The sequence below is a fragment of the Anas platyrhynchos genome, chromosome 11 (genome assembly GCF_047663525.1).
Source record: "Anas platyrhynchos isolate ZD024472 breed Pekin duck chromosome 11, IASCAAS_PekinDuck_T2T, whole genome shotgun sequence".
NCBI lineage: Eukaryota > Metazoa > Chordata > Aves > Anseriformes > Anatidae > Anas > Anas platyrhynchos.
Genome location: NC_092597.1, coordinates 7,082,718 through 7,105,885, shown reverse-complemented (window position 1 = coordinate 7,105,885; position 23,168 = coordinate 7,082,718).

Here is a 23,168-nt window from a genome sequence, read left to right as displayed (position 1 = left end):
CACGTGCTGTGTGAGGCTGTGTGAGGCTGTGTGAGGCGTCGCAGCGCCCCGCAGCGCGCATCCTCTGCGGGGGGGCGGCCCCGTGAGCGCCCCGAGCTCGGAGCGGGCCCCGGCCGCCCCCTCCCCAACCCCGCTCCCCCCCCGCTGCAGCGCGCAGCCCCCGGGGCTCGGCACGGAGCGGCGCTGCCCCTGCCCCTGCCCCTGCCCCGCGGGGAGCCCCCCAGGCCGGGCAGCTGCTGGGCCCGGTGCTCGCTGCCCGTCTCCCGAGCCTGCAGAGCCCCCAGGTGGCACCTCCTCGCCACCACCTGGCCGCTGGCCCGCTCCGCGCCACGCAGCGCTGCTGGGGTTTGACCCCAGGTGCTGAGGGCGACCTGCCCTAAGGGAAGAATTGAAAGCGATAAAGAAAAGAAGCTACTGACACGTCAGTCCTTTGGAGCAAGGGGACTTGGAACGCGCAATGGCAGGGAAAAAGGGTTCCTAAAATCCTGGAGAACCTCAAACACTTGAGGGAGACAGCAAGCGGGCTGCCCGCAAGCCTTCCTCCCTGCCAGGCTGCCGGGCGGCCAGCACAGCCCCCCGGGGGGCTCCCCAGCCCCATGCCCACCCCCAGACCCCAACCGTGACATCTTCCGGAGGAAGGGGGGGGTGAGCCCAAACTTATCCCCCCCTGGGCAAAATGGCGGCTCTGGAGCCTTCAGGCCTCTTCCTCCATTTTGCTGCCATAGATGCCACGTTCTGGATGATCATCTGGCCTTGGGATTCTGTGAATATTCATAGATCTGCCACCTAGAAATGCAGGGAGCAATTTGTATTAAAATATCAACACAATGCCTTCCATTCTCTGTGCCCCTGAGGAACATAAATATGTACTTTTCCCTTTGTAGTGTAAATAAGACTTCATCCAACGACAGGGATCATTGTATATTTCACAAGGACTCATCTGACACATTTGTGTTACAAGGAAGACCCCTTATTTATATACAGTGAAAATATTTTTGTTTCTCTCCAAGGACTACATTTGAAGACTCACCGGTATTGGTACTTAGTATCAATTGCTACAGCAGCTACACTCACAAGCATTGATTAGTAAACAGACTAAATCGAATGAATTGGAAGCAACAATGCCAACAGTTACTTGTACTGAAGTGTAACTGTATTAAAATTAAAACTTAATTTAAAAAAATAGAAGTTTTTATTTGCCCTCAGACCTAGGGTTTTACAGTTCACATTTGTAGGCTTTTATTTGTAGTTACAAAGTTTGAGTGGAAGATAATGCATCCACATAATCCATGATGTATGCTTTTTATATATATATGTATCTCCAGAAGGTATTTCCTTTGGTCCAAATGTCACTTTCTGATGCAGCTGCTGGCACCACGCATGCTCATTACCAAAACTCACTTCATAGCAGCCATTCTTCTGCACTGCAGCTCTACGGAGTTGACAACCCTCTTTGAAAAACTTCATTTTCAGACACCTGCAATGATCCGAACACAAAGTTTGCAGAAATGATGCCAGACAGCAAGTACCCAAGGCCTCATGGAAGGTGTGCTTTGGCCCAAAACATACTGTGAGCCTGACCTAATCTGACCTAATTTAACCTATTTTTTTCTGGATACCAAACATCTTCTGCCACGCTGGCCAGATTTGGAACCTTTAACCTCTTCACCCCTCTTTAGTCAAAATTGATCAAAATAACAAGGACACTCAAACATGAAGGAACAATATTCTACATCCACGTAATACTGTCTTTCACCTATTCTCAATCTCCAACCCCTTTTTCAAGCTGCTGCTTACCTACTAGCTTTTCTTCTCTGCCAGTCCCTCTAAATTCCTCCTATTCCTTGCAAGGGATAATAGGTTAAAATAACCAATTAATGCATTACGTTATCCTTATCATAGGTACATAGAGATAAGGAAACAGAAACCACTGTGGTCAACATTAAAAAAGAAGAAAAAGAAAAAATAAAAGTTCTCTGCTTTGAGCTAACTGCAGACTTTTTGAGAAAATACAGCCAAGTGAGACTTTACAAACATTTCAAAATATCTAATGAAAAGCCATCGGAAACCTGCTGGCTCAGACAACTACTAGTTTTCATTCACAACAAAGAAAATACCTCTGGTTCTGTTCCTGCTTCAATCCATACTTGTGGTACACAACTCATACAAAAATGAAGAGCTTTCAGCTTTGTTATGACACTACAGGACTTTTCCTTGCTCATGGAAGGTTGAAGTGCCAGTGCCTTCTGCAACTGTTCTACCCCTTTTTCTTTCACTTCTTCAAACATAACAGGTTTTCAGTACCTGGGGAGCAATGGATAGGACGGATGGCAGAGAAATGTAGGAGCAATCATAAACGCCAGTCATTTGCTAGTGATTTCACTAGCAAGAACTCCAACAATCAGGGCTGAATTCCTGCAAACACTTTCCCATAATACTATCATCAGCAAATTTTCTATTGCAATTAACACACCTTTTAGTTTTACGGATGAGTACCCTTCCCTTTGCGAATTTTCAGGTGTGTCACGAAGTAGTGCAGGGGGCAGGCATTTGAACCCCTTCATACAAAGGCATCAGTGAACTCTGGGCTGTGGCAGAGCACACAGCACAACTGTAAATCTGTACACTAACAGCCCTGACAGCTGATCCACCAACATCAATATGGTCAGCTACCAACCACAGCACTCGGGGAATTGCTAGGTGCCAGATGGCGATGGCAGCATTCTTCTGCATGCTTCAACGTGGCCATGAAAGCAATGAAGAATTGCATCCAGGACATAAAAAAATTAAGAGGAATATAAAAACCGAATCACTTGAGCACAAAACCCTGAATATAATCACACACGCACACACTGCTTCCAGTCTTCATGAATTGATTTCCATCCACTCCTTATAGGAAAAACATTTGATACAGCAGACAGCTGTTGTGCATTCAGGGATGTAAGAAAATGTATTCTGTATTATTATTTAATGTATCATGCCTGTGTGAATAAAATCATTAAGCTTGCATGTCTCCTTTTGTTTTATTTATTCTTATTTTTACACACATTGCATTAATTCACCACTGCCACCCAAAATGTATGAGCTCCTAGGGTGTTCCCCACCAGCATTTGACCCACAATGGAGGTTTTACTGGCACGGCTCCTTCAAATTAAACATGCACGCACCCAACCTGCATCCACAGCCAGCCACTTATCCATGAAAAACGCTAGTGCTCAGCAAATCCATAGCCCTGGAGAGAAGTCAGCAAACCTCCTTCTCTGCTCCACAGGCAAACTCTTACCCTCACCTAAGCCACCGAATCCTTTCTACTGCTTCCAGGAGGCTCCCCAGGACAGGCAGCAGTGCCCAAATGGAGTCAGTACTAAGGAAACACAACCTTGTGTCCTGCATTAATGCAGGCAAAGCGCCTGTGCTAGGAGTTGCCTGGGATCTGATTCCATCAGAACTAAAGATTTTCGTCACCAGTGCTTCAAGTGAAGCTCCTGGGGACACACTGTGCTCTTCCTACACCTCCTCCTAAAGTAAACTTTGGAAAAAGCATCCTACAAATGAGCATACACCTCTGCTATGCCCAAGCCTCCTGGTCGCAGTGCTGCTGTCAGCACGGCCCACCTCACTGATATCTCGGGTTGCTGCCTCCCATATTTGCCTGATGGTAATTAAAATTATATAACGTACACATTATATAACGTTCCCCAACAGGAAAGACTTGGGACGTTTGCAGGAAGCGGTCACGGTGGAACCGCTGACCAAGTACCGCTGCTTGTTTGTTTGTTTGGGGGCGGGCAGGGCGGGCAGTTTCACTCCCTTTAAGTCGAAAACTGCGTCTGTGGGGGCTGCGATCAACGTGCTGCTGCCGCTCACAAAGCGCCCACCGGCGAGGACTTGTGGCTGAGCGGGTAAAGCTCGAGCTCGCCCCGCAGGACGCTGTGAGGAGAGGGAACTCCTCCAGAAGACTGCCAGGAGAAGCCCCCGAGAGGGGCGCCCCGAAATGGCCGCGCCCGCTCCCGGCGGCTGAGCAGGGCCAGGCCGGGCGGAGCAGAAAGTTGGGACGGGGCCCCGGGCCGAGCCGAGCCGAGCCGAGCCGAGCCGAGCCGAGCCGAGCCGAGCCTCCCTTCCCCGGGGCCGGGAGCCGGGCAGGGCGAGGCAGCCGCCACAAGTTGGCCGCGGCCGCCCGGGCTCCCCTCAGCGGGGCGGCTCCCCGAAGTTGCTTGGCCGAACAATGCGTGAGGACTATTTGTCCTTCCGCCGGCCGGCGGCGGCGGGGCCGCTCCCCCCCTCCCCGCCCCGCCGCCCAGCCAGCGGGAGGGGCCGGGGCCGCTCCCCGCCTCGCCTCAGGCTGCCGGGGCGGGCCGCGCCGCCTCAGCCCCTGCCGAGGAAGGGCCCGTTAGGGCGGCTGCTCGGGGGAGCCGTCCCGCGGCCCCGTCCCGCCGTGCCCGGGGCCCTGGGCTCGCCGCCGCCTCACGGGGAAAGCGGGGCAGGCGGCACCGCGCCCCCTCAGCAGCCCCCGGCGAACTCAGCGCCCCGCTTACAGCCCTGACCGAGGCGGTACCTCGCTGCGGGCACCGCCAACTCTTCACAAAGAGGGATTTTATGAGGCGGTTTAGGCACTTACCTTGTTCATGCCAACTTCTTAAAATCACCTAAAACCAGCTAACAACTTTAAAAGCAACATAACGTTTTCTTGCTTTAATAACACCTTACTATCTGAAGTGAAATGCGAGGTCACGAGGTGGCTCACACTACTTTAACCTGAAATTATACCATGTATGATTTGGGAAAGAAAAATCAGTATCATACAGAGCTTCACTTAAACACCTAAACAATCAGAGCAGATAGCCCTGGAGAACTAAGTTCCTCTTCTTGAGAGTCCTCGACCCTTTTGCTGAGCAACCCTCAGCACAGCCACACCAATTCTTTCCGAGCTGAGTACGGCCGCAGTGATGAAGCGGTGTTGGAAAGGCCCCGGCAGAATCAGGAGAGCCGGTGCCGCCAGCCGGGCGGACAGCTGGGCACGACGGCGCTGCTGCAGCTCGGACAGAGAGCCCTGGCTAAAACAGCGCAGGGCTGCACTGCTGCACCGCTTCAAAGTATCTCAGTTTAAGAAAACTTGTTTATAAACTCAGAAGACAGACTGCAACAGAAACAGACTCGTGTACCTGAAATTATAAAGGGAGTTACTTGCAGCGAGGAAGTTAATATAAACTTTTAAGTTTCTTATGTAAACTGTATGCCCTTCACTACGCATTTTATGTTAGATTGCATCATGCTGTTCACTGTGAGCAGTTTTGAAATATCCCCAGGCTAAGGGTTACTGCTGCAAGCAATTGGGGCAAAGCATCTTTCACAGCAAAAGAGGTTGGTTAGGTAGTTCAGAATGGAGTTAACTGACAGGCAGGACAAAACAGAAAAGGAGGCTGAAGGTGGCAACACTTCAGGAAACAATTTGCAAGACAACTACACGGTGTTCACATGGATGGATGCATTTCCCCAGTAAATCATAAACTTAGTAGCTAATTTGAACCAAGTAAAATGAGGAGATCTCATTCACACAGTAGGAATGGAAACAGGGCTTAGAGCAGGAAGATGCTGTTGGTACACCTACTGATGGAGAGACTAGCGTGAGCCCAGCCATTGTCACTGACCAAAGAATTCAAGCACAGGATACAAAGCCAGGGGGACGTAACCTTGGGTAGTTCGCCTTCTTGCGGAACAACTTCTGGTATTCTGCCTGCCACTAGGAGCTGGAACCAGCTATCTGTTTTACATAGGTCTTTCTGAACATTTACCATCTCCTAAGTTTCACAGCAGCTAGAAAATAATTCCTGTAATGGAATCAAAAGCCATATAACTCAGATAAAGTTTTACATTCTAAAACCACTTTAAAGACCGTTAACTGAAGTCTTACTGCAGCTATTCATCAACTAGTCCCAGATGGGCCTCTCTCATGCATGAGATTCCCACTGAACACTAATTCCCTCCCTGGCACAGAAGGGAGTAGGTTCTATCCCTCGTACAACTAATGGACCATTAGATTATGCATTCTGGGGAACTAAGGGATGACAGAGAAGAAAGATCAAATTTACAGAGGAAAATCACAGCTTTGGAGACTGCTAGGAACTCTATACCATCCACATACACAGCCACATTTTGAAAAAGCTTAATTTCTTTTATCTGCAGAATAATCATACATTGTGATTAGTATTGTATTGTCATTTTTGTTGTTGCTACATTTTTTTGTTTGTTTGTTTTAAACTTTTAGGAGGAACACAGTTCAAAGATTAAGTTCTATATTGAAGACTACTGCAGCCTTGTCTTAGTTGGACTCTAATATGAAGAAAAATGAATATTCAAGTGTTTTCATCCTCATATGTTATTATGTTATTATTATTTTGTTCAAAAACATCTTCAGAGCACAGATTAATTTCATTTTTTTTAATACAATTATGAGTAGTTTCCCTCTTACATGTATACATAATTTCATACTACTTTTAATATAAATATTTGTTAGAAATAAGGGACAATCCTACAAGTGATCTGTTCATAGAACTACCAATTGACTTCATTTAGTGTTCTTTTTATATTTATCATTTAGGATTGAGCTCCACAAAATACATCTCACTCCCCATAATTTGTCCTTACGTGGCTATTAACATACTTGTGAAAGAGGATTGAGGCGTTGACTCAATCATTCAACACCCTTGGTTAGCCAAGATCCAGAAAATCCTGGTTTTCTGAGTGAAACAAACAGCTTCAGAAAATGTAACAGCCAGAAAGGGTTACTGTGTATAGCACATTGCTATTTGAGCATGCAGTATTTCCATGGCAGACATTCAAGGCCAAGTAACTTTGAGGATGGTACCCATGCTTTTGATATACTAGTTTGCATTATCTCAGCTGCTCCCCTCTTTTATCATATATAGGTGAGGCATCTTGTGCATTCACATGGTTTTAGCATTGTCACATGTAGATACTTCTTACAACTGCATAGCTTCCAGACGCTGCAGAACAGTACAGCATCCTATTTAACACAACAGAAATCTTACGAGTTTACACTAAAAGTTGAAACTTGCATAGAAAGTTATACATGCTACACCATGCAGGAGGTAGTTCCATACAGCTCTTGCTAGTCTAGAGATAAACTATACTTCACAGAAATTGAATTTTCTAGTTTTTAAGGTAGGGTTCTTTGTTTGTGGGAGGGGGGGAGGGGAGACCTTTATTTATTTTCTTAACAGCATATTTGTGCTTTCTGTTCTCCTATACTTATACAGCACTAGTTATAACCTTCAGAGACATCATAAATCATAGGTAATTCTACCCTAGCTGCAGGTCCTGGAGAGCTGGTGTGTGTCAAACATAAGCTTCTGAATGAAATATGACCTTTAATCAAGTTTCAACAGCTTGTAAGAACAGAGAACATAGGAAAGGCCATGTTGCTCACACCAAAGGTCCACCTAGTCCAGTAGCTTATCTCCAAAATAAAAACCCAGTATAGCATCTGTTCTTTTTAGTTAGAAAACACTGCCTTTTCCTGGTATGGCAGTGTTTCCAGAGTAAAGAAAAAATAGCCAGACTGGGAAGCTCAGGGAAGTATAAAAGAACCAGGCATGAGCAAAGTCATGCTGTATCTGGCATATTTCCACTTCTGCCAGTAAGAAATTTAAGATTTCTTGAGCAAAAATTTACATATGGTTATCGTGCTTAATGGCTATTAAGGGCATATCCTTTATGAATTTCTTTGGCTTATTTTGAATTGTTTTAACTGCTCAGCAGTTGTCCATGTAGAGAGATCATGGAAAAAGTCAACAAGTAATGCAACCTTTAAAAACTGTCCATGGGGCAAACATATCCCATGAAGGCAATTCTTTTAAAGTCAGTACAGGAGATCCATGTCTTGAGGGGGAAGACTTGCACTTGTTTTTCATGAAAAAGTTATTTATTTTCATGAAACCTGCAGGGATTTAATTTTTTTGGATAAGTACTGTCTGTTAAGCTTGATGATTATTGGAAAATATACTCAAAAGTTGTTGCAGAGACAGGTACACAAACAGATGAACTGATAGTGAGAAAACATAATTAACATAATAAATATAATTTCAATTTAAAAAAATGAAAGCAGTTAAAAAATGTACTTGCCATAATATTCTTACTGAAGTCTATGAATATGAAGCCACTGTTGTCAAAGGAGAACAACAGTATAGCTTGCACCATTCTCCGTCTGTAACATTTCCAGTACAAACATGAATCCATGTCAAAATAATTCATATTAAATAAGGAAATTTTTTAAGTTCTCTAAGAAAAAAAAATAAATCAAACTTGAGATTTTTCTTTCCTAACATCGTTTTGGATCAACTCATTCTTTTTCAAGCTCCACAAAAAATCCAAATTAGTTGCATTGCTCACAGCAAGTCCCAAAGTTTATATTCATTGTTGATGGTGACTGAAGTGATAGTTATTAGAGACCTGAGCAGCTGTATTGCCATCAGGGTCCTGGCTCAGATCTGAAAACTGGGGGACTGCTGAGCCCAAGCTGAAGTTCAGAACGTACTTTTATCTCTGTGAGGCAAGAATTATAGTAGAGTTTGGATTATTATTTTTTTTCCAGCATTAGACTCAGTTTAAGTTTTTTTTTGTTTGTTTGTTTGGTTTTTTTTTTAATGAAAGCACGAATCAAAAATTAGTATCATGATCCCTGTTCTTACTTTTAATGTTAAGGAAAATCCTTTTACATCACGAATAAAAGACTTGGAGCAGAATCTTGCCTTCCTGAATGATCCCTAAGTTTTATATTTCTATTCAGTGGAGCTATGATTATTTTTTGTCTCTGAGCTTTCAGCTTTGCCAGTAATTAAGTAACTGCATAGGTCCATTGAATTTTCTTTATCTCAGTTGCCTCACATGTAAAAGAGTAGACAAGAACCTCTGTTACAGGGTTGCCAAGAGGAAAACTTAAACTGTATGATCTTCAAATGAAACAGAAAGAAGTCTGTAAGTAATTTAACATTTAAAATTAGCAGAATGTAATATTTCACATACCTACATAACTGTACTTGAAATTTAGATTATGGTATAGATGTACATACAAAAAAACATAGGTGATTTATACAAATTACCATTAGGGCTATGCTACCTTTAATTAAAAACCAACAAACACCTTTTGATGTTCATCTGAATGAAATAAACAAACAAAAACCCACACAACTCATTACAGTTATTTCATAAACAGAGCTTTAAAGAGATATTGTCCTACAACTTCTTTCACTATCTTTTCAAACTTCATTAAAAATATATTTTAAAATTACTTCCCATAAAAGTATCACTAGATGTACATGTATATATATGGTGTGCATTTCTGAAGTTATATTTTGGGTATAGTACAGCTTTGATTCTACTCTCTGTGAAAGCAAGGGTTATATAATTTTTTTTTTTTTTTTTTTTTGTATGTGAAGAACATGAATTTAACTTCCAGCACAAAATTTTACTTAAAAAGTTTATATTACCTAATTTCTCTTAAACTGATTTAAAATGTATTAATTTTATTAGGAAAGTTTTCTGTAGTTACATCTTCTATCTAATAATATTACAATTTTATAAAACACATCTGCAACTCAGGATCTATACAGCCTTTAAATTCTCCTTAAGTCAAATAACCAAAGAGGAACTATTAGACTATCAGTTAAGTGAGATCACTTGTTGGGGGGCAAGTGCTGATTGTTGTGCATTTTGTTTTTATGCTTCAGCTGTGTATTTGTATATTACATTTATGGTGGTTAAGCTGGAAAGGTAAAATAGCATGAGGTATCCATATCTAAAAATAATTACTTCCTGCTCAGTTTGTGAGACAAGGCTGTTTCTTTAACAACTCGATGAACAAGAAGGAAGACTTCTCCATAGCTGGAAAAGTCTATAAAATATAAAATATTTTGCTATAAAATAGCACAAGTTATTACTTAGTTACATTTGACACCTTCAGAATGTATTTTTCACCTCTTCATTATAGAATCAATTCCTAAACTGCCCAGCAGAGTGTTAACAAATCCACAAGTGTTGTATCTTGAGTAGATGCAAGTCTGGGAAGAAGGCTGTAGAATAGCTGAAGAAAGAAGTCTCCAGCTTTTACTTTCCATAGGAGAGGCTTTATTTTGACTGGTAAGAGCACAGTTTAAGAAACTTGCAAGAATTTTCTCAAGACAAAGTTTATGCAGCTCTAGCAGCCATGACACCAGAGAATACCAGACCTGTTACCTGCATATCACGACGTTCATGGTCTTGTGATCTGCTTTGTGCCACCTTCTTGGTCTGACCTAGGTCTGTTCTACCTAGCATTGTTGGTTATCTCCACATGTCATTGGGCTCGTTGACCTTCTGAGGTCTGTTCCAACATGAATTATCTCATGACTTTGTGATCCTATGATTCTTCATATTAATTGCTTTAACATTTTAAGCCCTTACACTAGCAGAGAAATTGTGCTTGAAAAACTGCTATGGTAAGATCACAAAATTTTCTCATAAAGGATGGTATCACCACGGCCTTTCAACTTACAGTCAACTTTCAAAAAGGTTAGCAGGAAGGTAACAGACTCTCAAATGTAGAAAAAAAAATTAAAAACACAACAAAATGATTTGTTTAGTATGATGTAAAGCCAAATTAAAACTAGGACAGAAAGCTTTTGGGGGAATAGACACACAGTAAATAAAAGTGGCTGCTGCCACTGCCACCCTGCAGGCCTTACAAGATATCATAGAAAGTGTCAATGTGATTTATTTTTATGAATTATTCCTATGGGCATTATATATGCATTCTGAAAAGATGAAAAGGACTTGTGTCTTTAGAGACACTGCATTAAGAATCACCATAGTCTAGCTTGATTTTTTTAAATAAAAGATTCTGCTTGCTGAAGATAAATCAGTGTAATAGAATATTGCATACAAATTGCATCACAAAGCTATTTGTTAGGCTAAATATATTTTTAAAAGCCAATAAAGTTAGAAATTAGAGACAAGGCAATAAGCAAAAATGTTTTCTAGTTTTCAAACGGTATACTCAGAAACGTATTTCTTATACTGCCTGTTTTAATTTTTTTAACCCTTCAAGAATTTAGGAAGCCACTTCCACTGTTGCCCACTCTTTTTTAAGGAGACTACCAGTCTATCAGTTACCTATACAGGTATCTACTTCAAGAAAATACATAACTTCAAAAGCAAATCCATAACTCAAAAGCCCTGTTTCCAGGACTGAAGGTGGAAGACATAAAAATTATCCATATTCCCACTTTATACACAAAGCAGGTATCTATTTCTAAATCAGCAGTATCTGACATGACTCATTTTGAAGGTCACTAGTTAATGTAATACTGGACATATAAAGAGAGAGCTACCAGAACTTTTTCATTTTTCTCTTACTTTTGTTTCCCCTCCCGTGCCTTCGAGTGTGCTGGGTTTAGGGTAGAGTTTTGCTTCTTAGTATCATTTTGTTACCTTCATCATTAATTTTTTTATGGTAGATCACTTACACATGAGAATATAGCTGCACTTGTGTGTTAGTTATATACACATCTACACACGCATTCATATGCGCATCAACTATAGCATGTGGTATTTGAAAAGTTACATTATAAAAAAGTTGTTTAAAACTTTGTTTGTTTGTTTTTTTAATCAAAATTTGTTTTTAACATATGTGTCATGTACTTATTTGAGTATGAAGCCTCTATAAAATAATTTTAGTTTTAATTAAGTTAGCTTTCTAAAAATACTCAGAGACACAAAGGCAAAATAAATCAGGAAAATAGAAACTATAACATTCAGGAAACATCTATAAGACAATTTATCAGTTATAAAGGGACTACAAAAGCTCACGAGTATTTAGGATGCTATGTATCAGAAAAGAAATCAAATTCGTAAGTGACTGACCAAATGTAGCAAGATGAGGCTGATCCTACATATCTTAGAAAGCTATTATTTATGTCTAAAGACTGTTCTAAAGTATACTGGGAATCTGGGGAATGGAAAGCAGGGGGTAACTCTTCCCCCATTTTATCTACATCTGCATTCTCATTATTTTGCTAACAGAAAAAATCTGTTGACTTCAACATCATGACACAAAGTCTCCACGTTGTGTGTTGGGACCTGGAGTGCAATAATAGGCCTTAATTAGCCTGACCAGCCTCACCTGAAGCCTCCCACAGCCTTTTACCACAGGCTCCATTTAAGCTCTGGTTCGGGGACGTTTACTTCTTCCTGAACTGTGTGTTAGGCATGCCTGGTATTAAACCTGTTCTTGAAGTGCTGCAAGGCATGCCTTGGTGGATTTTGGACTCTGTCCTGCCTACTGCTCACTGGCCCATGGAGAGGCTCAGTAGCCATCCTGCTCTCCTTCCCTGTCTCTGGTGCTGTGGGACTGTCGTGTTGGTAAGGTTCTTACCCAGTCTGTGCTGTGGCCACCTATAACTCCTGACTTGCTTTTCCTTAAAGAATAGCTCTGCTCTTATTGTTCCTTGATGCTGTGCATAAACTGCTTTCCTACTAGAGGAATGATTAAAAGAATTCCTATAAAACTAGGACTGTGGGAAGTATAGATAAGTAACTGAAGTCTTCGGTACCCTTAGGGGGAGGGTAAGTTTCAGCAGGACCAATGGGCACTTTCTGGGCTTACAAATTGCATTTTATTCCCCAGAATCTTCGATAGCTCTGGAGTCTATGCAGACCAGTACGCAAGTACACAATATGTGATACCACCCAGGAAGTCACTATAAACAGTAAGAGATAACATATGCTTATTATAGCAGTTATATCTTTATAATATTTTAGAAGACAAGCAGTGGGGCAATTATTGTAAAAGAATTAATGCAATAGATATTTCAAGACAGGCTCATATTAGCCATGAACAAAGTCTTGGCCATTGTGTTACAGTCTTGTTGGGAGACAAGAAAATTAATATTGTGTTTTTTTAATAAAACGTGAACTTCTCCATATTACATCTCAAAGATTTTCAGGATTAAGGTTTATTTTGTCCATCTACTGCTCAGATGAATTTCTAATGCTTTAAAATGCTAAGTACTACTCAAAAATCTTGTGTCCACACAAAGACAGTCTCATGGAGTGATTTATTAGTGAAGTGTTAGGAATGAGCCATAACTTTATGTAATGACATTTTCCTATAATAATACAAGAGCAGGTCAAACAGCTTGCCACTGAGGTTTATTAAGTCTGCAGAAAGCACTTTCTTTGAAGCATTTGCTTCAACTAACATAGCTTCAAGTCCAGTTTAGAGTTTGTCTGCTACAGTGAGTGGGAGGAAAATACTTCCTGCCTTAGCTCTCTGCCATGAGCACCAACAGTGTCAACTATGCTACAAGTGTTAGTGGCTGTGCCTTCAGCAGCTGTGGAGGTACTTTGCCATTCTACCTTCACCCCCAATGTCAGATCAAGGAATGATGATTCTACATTGGGATCCTCTCTAGAGGCCCCAATCTCTGTTTCATTTCTTGTATGTTATGACAGCTACTTTCTCCTCTATAGGCTAAGAGGCTTAGATGTCTACCTGAGTTTACAGCCAGTTCCAGATCCATATGCTTCTGCATTGGGCAAGTGAGTGCCCTGTCTCACATATGCCACGCTGAGTATCAGAGTAGTTACTTAATGAAGTGTCACTAGAGGGGGGTGGGGGGGAAGAAAAAGGCAGCTGACATTGTTATGAAAATGACCAATGTGTTGAATTTCAGTTTAGTCCAGAAGGCTATGTGAGGCTTGTATCATTAAGATCCTACTGTATAATTCAAGCTTTCATCTAGAGAATAGCCTAAACAAATGGTACAAGAACACAAGGAGACTCTAACTTATGTAAGTGGTGGTAATACCTGAAGGCATTCCCTCCTTCAGTTTTGACTACATGATCCGAAGTATGCAAGGTTTGTAGGAGTGGTGATACAATCATTAGTTTGAGGGTTACCTTAAAACTTAGCCCTACCTGGCTTGCATCTGAAGGATTGAAGAGTCCGTATCTGAATGTTACAACAAAAAAACTACAATATTTTTCATACACCCTTCTGCAGACTTCACCAGTTCTGTGGTTCGTGAGAATTAATACAAATTGTGCTCTCTAGAAAAGATGTGTTTATTTGCTGAAGCCATAAAGATGCAGCAAGAAGCTATAGAAGGAGAGGCCCAAGGCTAAAATAGCAGGTGTTTTTCAAGCAAGAGAAGAAATCAATTGACAGCACTGCATGGGGGAATCTTGCAGTCTCTTCTTCAACCCTGTTTGGTTTAAGCAAGTGCTGGTGAACATCATTTTCATGAAGTTAAAATTGTCTATCAGTTAAAAAAAAAAAATCACTTTTCATCATGGTTTAGGAAAAAAAAAAAAAAAAGCTGGGCTTCCTAACAGTTTGGAAAAAATAATCTGGTAACTCCGTGGATTCAAGCAAGAATTCATGTAACATTCTAGATCTCCTCTGAGTGTTTTGAGCAGCATATGGCTTTAAAATTAAGTCTGACTTTTTTTTTAATGGCTCACATTTCAGTAGAAGAACTGTGGGTGGCATCAGGTGTCTAAGTTTTGCACTACTTGACAGATGTTTAATTTACTTTCTTGGGGGAGGAAAGTGAAATTTTCAACCAAATCACTAGATGCCACTTTAGCTGCAGAGCACAGTTCTTCGTGGCATTTTACTAAGCATTGGTAACTTAATTTCAAGGGGACAGCCTCTGGATTTCTGAATTTTGTACTACTTAACTACTTTGCAGGATGCAACAGCCCCTCAGCAATAACTGCTGATCTTAATAGGGGAAGCGACTTCCAAACCCTACTGTAGGGAGATGAGGGCGAAATTAGTCCTGGGGGTTATTGCAGAGTAGACAGGATTAGAGCATTCTCCAGGTTGTCAGCATCTGTTACAGCCAAAGTTACAAGAGCTCACCACTCTCACTCCTTCAATTCCTATCATCCCCCTACCTAGGGAGGTACTCATCACAGCAAATAACTGTGTACACATTTTAACAAGATTTCATGGTTGTTTTTGTTCAGGAATGTCTTTGTCCAGGAAGATGAAGGAGGAAGGCTACTGTTTAGGCTGATTGCTGTCTTTCATGCTACTCTTCATCAGTTGTTGGTTCGTTATAGGCACTGTTAACCGATGCTCAGGATGGTCAGCATGAACATTCTTCCTGTCAGCGTGACTGAAGGTTTATGCCATGGTTTCTTACCCACGTATGTGTTCTGGAGCTAGGTTTTATCTCTAGTTGCTATTAAACAATTATATTTCAAATGGATCAGGCACATCCCTACTTGCTTTAAGCAGAGTAAGACCAAACTCTTCTCAGTGGTGCCCAGTGAAAGGACCATAGGCAATAAAATGAAATGCATGAAACCTAACAAATCACAAGTATTTCAGATCTATCCTGACCTGAGTGCATTTAAGGGCAGATCTAAAGGAATTGGCTAACTTCCATGTGAAGATTCTGGAACTGCCCTAAATAAGAGACCACATCTCTCCTGTTCTGCTCTGCACAGTGAGCAGCATAGGTGACAGGGCTAGCTGCCTTGCCACTGGCAGAACAGTCTGCCAGAACTCTTCCCCTCCTGCCAGCAAATGGGCAGGTGTTAACTATGAAGTCTACAACTCTCCATGAGTTGCATAGCAGAGGTACTGCAGAGAAGATTCTCTTTGGAGTTAGTGGGGTGGTTTTACTGTTTCAGAACTTTGGAAGGGAAGATATATCTTCCTCTTGTTGCACTGCATTTGTAGGTATTACTGGTTTACAGTGGGGTAACTTTAAAGAATGAGATCACAAGCACCCTGGTCAAAAACGTTCTTTGTCTTTGTACATTCTAAATAAACTGTTTAAAATTCAGCTTCCTTAGATTGTTTTCTCTCACTAAAATGTCAGGGATCAAGTGTCATTTTAGATGTGTTAGAAATTAATTTATTTCCCTCCTCTTCAAAAGCTACCCATACCAAAACACTTGGCTTACCTTCAAACACAGCAGTATTAAAGGAAAAGCAAACTGCAGAATAAACAGGTTAGCAATGGCTGGACTTTAAAATGGTTGATACTTTAAAATGATTAGGGGACTGTTTTTATGTTTGTGGAAATGGAACAGGTAGAGCAGAGAGACTGTGAAAATCAAGTTTGTACTATGACTGGTTGGACTCATGAAATGTGATTAGATTATTAGCAATAAAATTTGCACAGATCAAGGAGTTAAACATTTTTACAGATGCCCTAGCTGTACTGGCTTGAAGGAGTGCACTTGCTGAACAAAGAATCCACAAACAAAATAACTCACTCAAAAACGTAAATGCAGAAAACTACGGATTTGATGTTATGATTCCAAATGTGAATAGAATGTCCGTGTTTCCTTGAGCTTTAAGAATTGCTTTCATGGCAGGTTCTAAAAAAAAACAAACAACTTCTAAGCAAGTTGTTCAGTAACTTATAATGACATTGTAACTAATTGTACATATTAAATGTTTTAAATGTTAGTCTCAAAAGTGACTATGTATTTAGCCAGCCCTATCACTATAAAGTTAGAGGCATTAATACACCAGGATCCCACTTCCCTATGCCCCAAGAACAATCACCTTTTTTGTCTGTGCAGTATAGCAAGCTCCTTGATCCATTTCCTTTTCTGGCTGCTGTTTCCACTGTTCCACTTTGATAGCTGACTGAAGTTGATGGCCAAGCCTGTTTCATACTGTAAGATTGGTGCTGTTCATAACTCCTCATTTCTGAATTGTCTCCTAATGTGTATATATAATATCATTATACACATGTAATTCTGGAAGTGATAAATGTGTAAAGCATGAAAAAGGCTTGTTTTTTTTTTTTTTCTTTTGTGGAAAATCAAATCCTTAGGTGTTAATTCACAGCAGAATTTCTTTGCACAGCATGGCTAAAACAGGTGAAGAGGACTGTTTTGTAGGTCAATATTTCTACCACAAGAAACAGGGAGAAAAATAAGTTGACAATGCTTACCAGTGGAAAGTTCTCAATCAATAGATCTATTGATGCTGTATGATACCAGTCAGTTTTAAACTGAGGTAAGAACAGTCATATTAGTTAACGCACAAATGGTGTGGGTCTAGAAGCAGAGATTATCGGCAATAGCAATTGTGCTCTACAGACAATAGGAAGCCTGGTTTGCCTGGCCATCTGGTCTGCACTCTATAGCTACAGCTGTGTTAGCTAGCTCAGAGGAGGAGCTGCAGCTGTGTAATGAATATATACACTGTAGGAGGGTGTGATATTTACAGCAAAGATGAGGACTGATAAAGAAGTAGGACTGGACAGAGACACCTTTACGTTTGGGATGTCCTTTCAAATCCTGCTATGATTCAATGCTGGACATCAATTTCAGGTTTCTAAATGTTTTAAGGAAGAGAGATGATTTTACCTTTGCTGTAGTGTGAATAAATACCAATATTAGGAATTAATATACAAATACCCAAGTTCAATCTGCCTAAATATGTAGCTATATAAGCACAGAATTTTTCTGCCAAGCAGAACAATCAGAAGCCTTTGGTTTGATAGATTACTACTTAAGAATTAAGACTTTGTTTTAAATAGCATGGAAATGTTAACACCTTAAGCACAATTCATGGATACAAATCAAATTCAGAATTAGAGATTGTCTGGGTAGAACAACAAAGTGTCATCAACAAAACATCTTCATCAATGTAGGAGCACTTCATAGAAGTTATAACTTCTTGGTAATTACACTCTGGTAGGAGAAAAACAGAATTTTTAAAGGGACTTTTTTTACGTTTCTGTAAATATACTGATGCTAGAGACGTTCTGCCTACTGTCACTGCTACAGAGATGGTGAGTAACAAATTTGAACAAAATTGTCTAATGATATAGCTTTCTCTAGAGGGTGATGTTTGGCTGTCATGGGTAAAGGTATTTGTGATGGCTCATACCTATAGAGAAGTATTAACCTGCTCACCAGTTATTAGCAGACAGGAGCTAACATGCAGCTGCCACTGCACACAGGACCAGCAGGAACTTAGCCTGTAACTGGGTGAAAAAAGAATTGCTGGAAGATTTCCTTGTTATTGAGAGAAATATACCTCAGATAGTAGGTACTGCCTTGGAAAAACATTCAGCTTAGAAGCCCTAGGATAAGGAATTAGTCACATTCCTGGTTGCTTTTCCTGTGCCCAGGAGATGTGTGCGACAAGCACAGACAAGTGTGAAAAGCTTTGATTAAAAAAAAAATCCAGAGATAACATTCATCTGAAGATTTTGTGTCCCTGGAGCAAGGAAGGAAAGCATTATTCTCTAGCATTCCCTAAAACACTCAAATGAAATGGGTATTAATCTGTCTACAAAGATATTCTCAGAAATCTAATTCTATTAAGTGCTAGGGCCTTAAGAAGTACTATGAGAGTTAATGCCCTATGCCAGCAAGAAATATTTCTCAGTGAAAAAAATGGGCCATAGTAAATCCTTAGATGTAAGTGTGGAGGTAAGCAGCAGGCATTTGTTTCTAATTTGTGTTTATCTTGTTTCACTGCAAATTTTAATGCATCTCTTGCAAATGAATACGGAACATTTCATTTGCTGATATTTTGCATTAATGTGGTCAATATAATTGGAGTTGAAGCGAGCTGTTTGCCAGACTTCCTAACTGCTGCCAAGAAAAACTTGGGTGTCATTTTAGAAAAATCCATGGGTGGAGGAGGAGGAGATCATGACCATCTGTCTTTGCATCAAAGGCTAAATCATTACGGGGAAAAATAACTTCTCTGTGTTTGCCAGCCACGTTTCCCCTTCAAAGTAAGTTCAGTTAGTAACTTTTGAAGACAAACACTCAAAATTGACTTGTGGGCTCAAACAGTTCGTGGAAGGAAGTCAGGGAAAATTTTCAAGGATAAAACTGCGCAGTTTGGAAGTGAATGAGATAGCAGGAGAATAATATTAAAGCAATACTGTGCAGTCTCCTTGGAATCTTCCTGAATGGTTTCTGTTGCATCCTTTTCAGTTAAATTAACGTTTAACAAAAGGACAATAGGCAGCATTTGAGAGATGTGACAGTAAATATGCACCTGGACCTACTTGAGCGTTAGAACTTCTGTTGTCAGACAGGATAATAGTCTGAAAAATAAACATTCTCCAAAAAAAGTTGTAAAGAAGCTGAGGCAAACCTATAGCACAGTTAATACTTGGGTCTTTTTATTGGGTTAGTTTCTAATTGAATGCACTGCAAAATTAAAATCTTGGCATCATGGTAAAAGTGTATTTTTAAGGAGTTAAACTCCAAATGTCTGTGAAAAGCCATCAGTCCTTTAAACCAGGAGTCACTATTGCAGGAGTTCTCTGGCCTCCTTTCACAGTAGTCACTGTGACATAAAGGTCTCTATGATAAGAGTGAAATAACTAACCGAAAATGGCAGTAACCATGGGAGTTCTGTTTAGACTGCCGCTTCCAGCATTGCTGCTGCTCCAGCTCAGTCTGCTATAGTAACCGCTTTAGTTCTGTAAGTCCCAACTTTGAGCATAGTCTCTCATCAAAATATTTGCATTTTGTAGGGTATGATATGTAAGTCCAGACACTTAGTTAAAAATATTGCTCCAGTTTCTCCGAACAGGAATCCTTCATACTGTCAGTCTTCAAAGGGAAGATTTACAGTTCTTATCGGGAGTTCGGGGTTTTTCTTTGTATTGAGAATCTGAATTCTCTCCTTTGAAGATAAGAAAACTCTGCTATCACAGACTTTATCTGAATACGAATGGGTCCCTGGATTTGATAAACTGTTTAGGACTACCAGGATCAAATCCTAAAAATGTGCACATAGAGTTCAAAAGGTGAATTAATTTCCCTTCTGCTTTCTATTCTTGATTCTTGTCTTGCCTGATAGTAAGTATGAATATTATAAAATGTAACTTCTTAATATGTGATTTTTTTTAGTTAGGCGTTGTTTCAGAATTTCAACATGAAAAAAATTATAGGCAGATCAGGGTGTGACTTCTGAGCAATAGCATATTTTTACACTTTTAATTTAAAAATCAAGCACAAGTGATTTTTGATATGTAATCAGATACCAATAGGATGTTTCATGTACTTCAAATAGAACAAACACAATTTTCACTTGCAGTGCGATTTGAACAGAGCCATAGCATTCCATCACATCTGGAGATTTTGAAGAGAGGTACATATCACAAGTTTCTTTCTAAAAGCAAGTACAAAGTATTACTTCGGCTTCAGGTAACAAAATGCCAGCATAGAAATAAACAGAAAAATCTAACTGCCTAACTATATTTTTAAGAGGTACTGACAATTCAGATATATTAGCCTTCTATATTATCCAAGTTAAATGACATTGGAAAAAATTTAATTTGCAAGTTCCCTATAAAAATGTCAAAACTAGGTTGCTGTAATGATTTGGGTGAGTTTGCTAAGATGTTTGCATGAAGTTTCTTGCTTGAACAGTATGTTCATCTTTTTAAGCCTTTTGTCTTCAATTTTGAGTTAACACTGCAACAGGACTTGTGCTTAAAAAAAAAAAAAAGTAAAATCTAGTAATTGAGAGTTCCCGTGACCCTTGCATAGCCCCAATGCTAAAGAATTAATGGTTAATTACATACTGTTTCTGAATATTCTCCTAATTTAAAAACACAACAAAAACACAGTAGATATCTTTATGCCCCATCACTGTGTAATACCGTACACACAGTCAACAACTAGTTGACCATGAATAGTAAAATTTTACTGTCTGAGCTGAATAATAGGATATCCTGTAAAGCAGGAGTGTTAGAAATCTGCATGGAGGATTGAATTGGAAGATTGCCAGAAGTTCAAGGGCCACATTTATTTTGCATAAAATGGAGCAGATGGTAGCTGACTTCATCTTTGATACCATAGTGCAGTCCACAGAGATTATAAATCCCAGCATGAAACATTCAATTTTTTGCTTACATTGAGCAGGTGATGAAGGAAGATAAAACATATCTTGCAGATATTTTGAAGCACCTACTTTAAAAATAGGCTTTATGCTGCATTATTCTCATCTAGGTTTTTCTAACAGGACTTCTGCTTTTAGCTCCCCCCAACTAATAGCATGCAATTGATTTGTAACTACAACTGTTTGGCAGTTCCTTGGCGACATTGTTGGAGCTTTGCCTACACTGGCACAGAAATGCACCCCATATCTTTTTTTCTTTGCTACTTTACATAAACATTTATAAATCTTACACCACTAAATCTGATCTATCTGATGCCATTCACATGCATAACCAGATCAACCAATAGATCAAAGGCTGTAAGTCAGTATTTGAAATTCTTAGACACTCTCCAAGAGCTTGTGGGACATTAACATATTGCTAAGGAAGGGATGTCTAAGACTGTCCCTGAGGACCATCATCTAATAGCTTTTTAACATGCCACGAGTGTCTGAGATTATCAGCTTTTTTTTATTGAGAAAATGAGAGATTTAGAGCCTAATTGAACAAATATTAAAATTAAAAATAGCTCTACTCATATTAAGCAAAGCAAGCAAACATTGAAAAAATTAGTATAAAAAGTCTGCATAGCATCAAAATCCCAGGAAACATGTACATATACACACAGCCTAAAGAAGCATGGTGGGAAAAAATGTCATGGATAGTATTGAATCAGTCACTATGTGTAGACATCTGTGCTGCACCATATAAAATACTAACTCTCAGATCATATCCTATGTTAAAGGATTATAACTGTTTTTAATTCTGTTGCTAAAGTTTGGGTACCTTACACTTCTCTGATGGCATTCCAGATTCAAGGAGGCTAAAATGTTAAGTCAAGCAAAATACAGAATAATTTTGCCAACTGTCCACAGCTTGAGTCAGAAATGCACTGGATGTCTGATATTGAAAACTGTTCTTCTGTCTTTTGGAAATGGTTATGCATTTTCTGACATAAGATTTAGAACACAGGTCCAACAATATACCCACACTTACAGAATATCCAACTATAGAATATTCATGGATATTCTACTTTCAGATCCTGAAATGATGCATGGATTGTGATAAGATTTTTGGTGCAAGTACCTTGTAAGATGATAGTTCAAATTTGATTACTGATAACCAGATTTCTTAGTAGAAAGAAGACCTAAAAAGTAACTAAAACTTGCAATTCTAGTGCTTCTATATCTAATTCCTTGAAATAAGGGAAGTGGGAAATGTTTTGACATCCAAAGTTGCAATTGTTCTTTAACATTTGTGAAGCCCAACTGTTTGACTGCATGGAGCAAACAAAGCTGGGTGCTTTGTATGGTGGAGATTTCATTGCATGTCTTTCAGATCCTGCTCCCATTCTCCCAAGTAGGTGCCTCTGTATTCCTTGTCAGTGTCTTTGGCTAAATCTTTAAAAACTGTTTTAGATCTGAGCGAAGTTCAGATATGTTCTCTGTTGAAGCCTGCTGGGACTGTACCTCTCACCGTTACTACAATCCCATGTCACAAGCATTTCAAATCTCATGATGTAGGAGCAACTACAGATCCAGAGTTGTATCTATCGCTGCAGCTGGAAGAGCATTAGAACTGCCTGTGATTTATGTCGGTCTGACCCAGTGCAGAACCAAAGGGGTATTACTGAAAACAAAGGGGTAGTACTGACATTCACAGCTTCTGATGAGAAGTGCTCTGAGCCTAGATAAGCAGTAATATTTCCACTTTACAGATGAAAGAACATTAGTGGGGTCAAATTATTTCTGTTAGAGACAGTCTAGAGTTTAGGAATAGCTGCTCTTAACCTAATGCTGCCATATGAAAACAAAAGATCAAGGGAAAAGTAAAAACAATTGCAACTTCCTTTGAGGATTTTGTTTTTAAGTAAGGGCTTCCTCTTGCTTTTAATACTGAATTAGTCATTTTAATCAGCATGGAGTTGTTCTAATTTGTTACTTCTATGTTCTGAATATGAAATAGAACAGAATTTTAAATATTTAATGGGAATGGGATTATTAGCCATGTGGCATTGTTGCATGCTGCGTTGTTATCCTCTTTAGTGTTATAAACTACATAGTGTACCTGTAGCAAAGAGACCCTGGTAGAGAATACAGATGGAAATGAATTCCTAAAACAGTCATAGGTGTGCAAGTGTTACTCTCAAGATCTCAGTACTGTTGTCCTAGATTATCAGGCATTTTTCACTGGTGTTCATATGTATTTCTCCATCTTCTTTT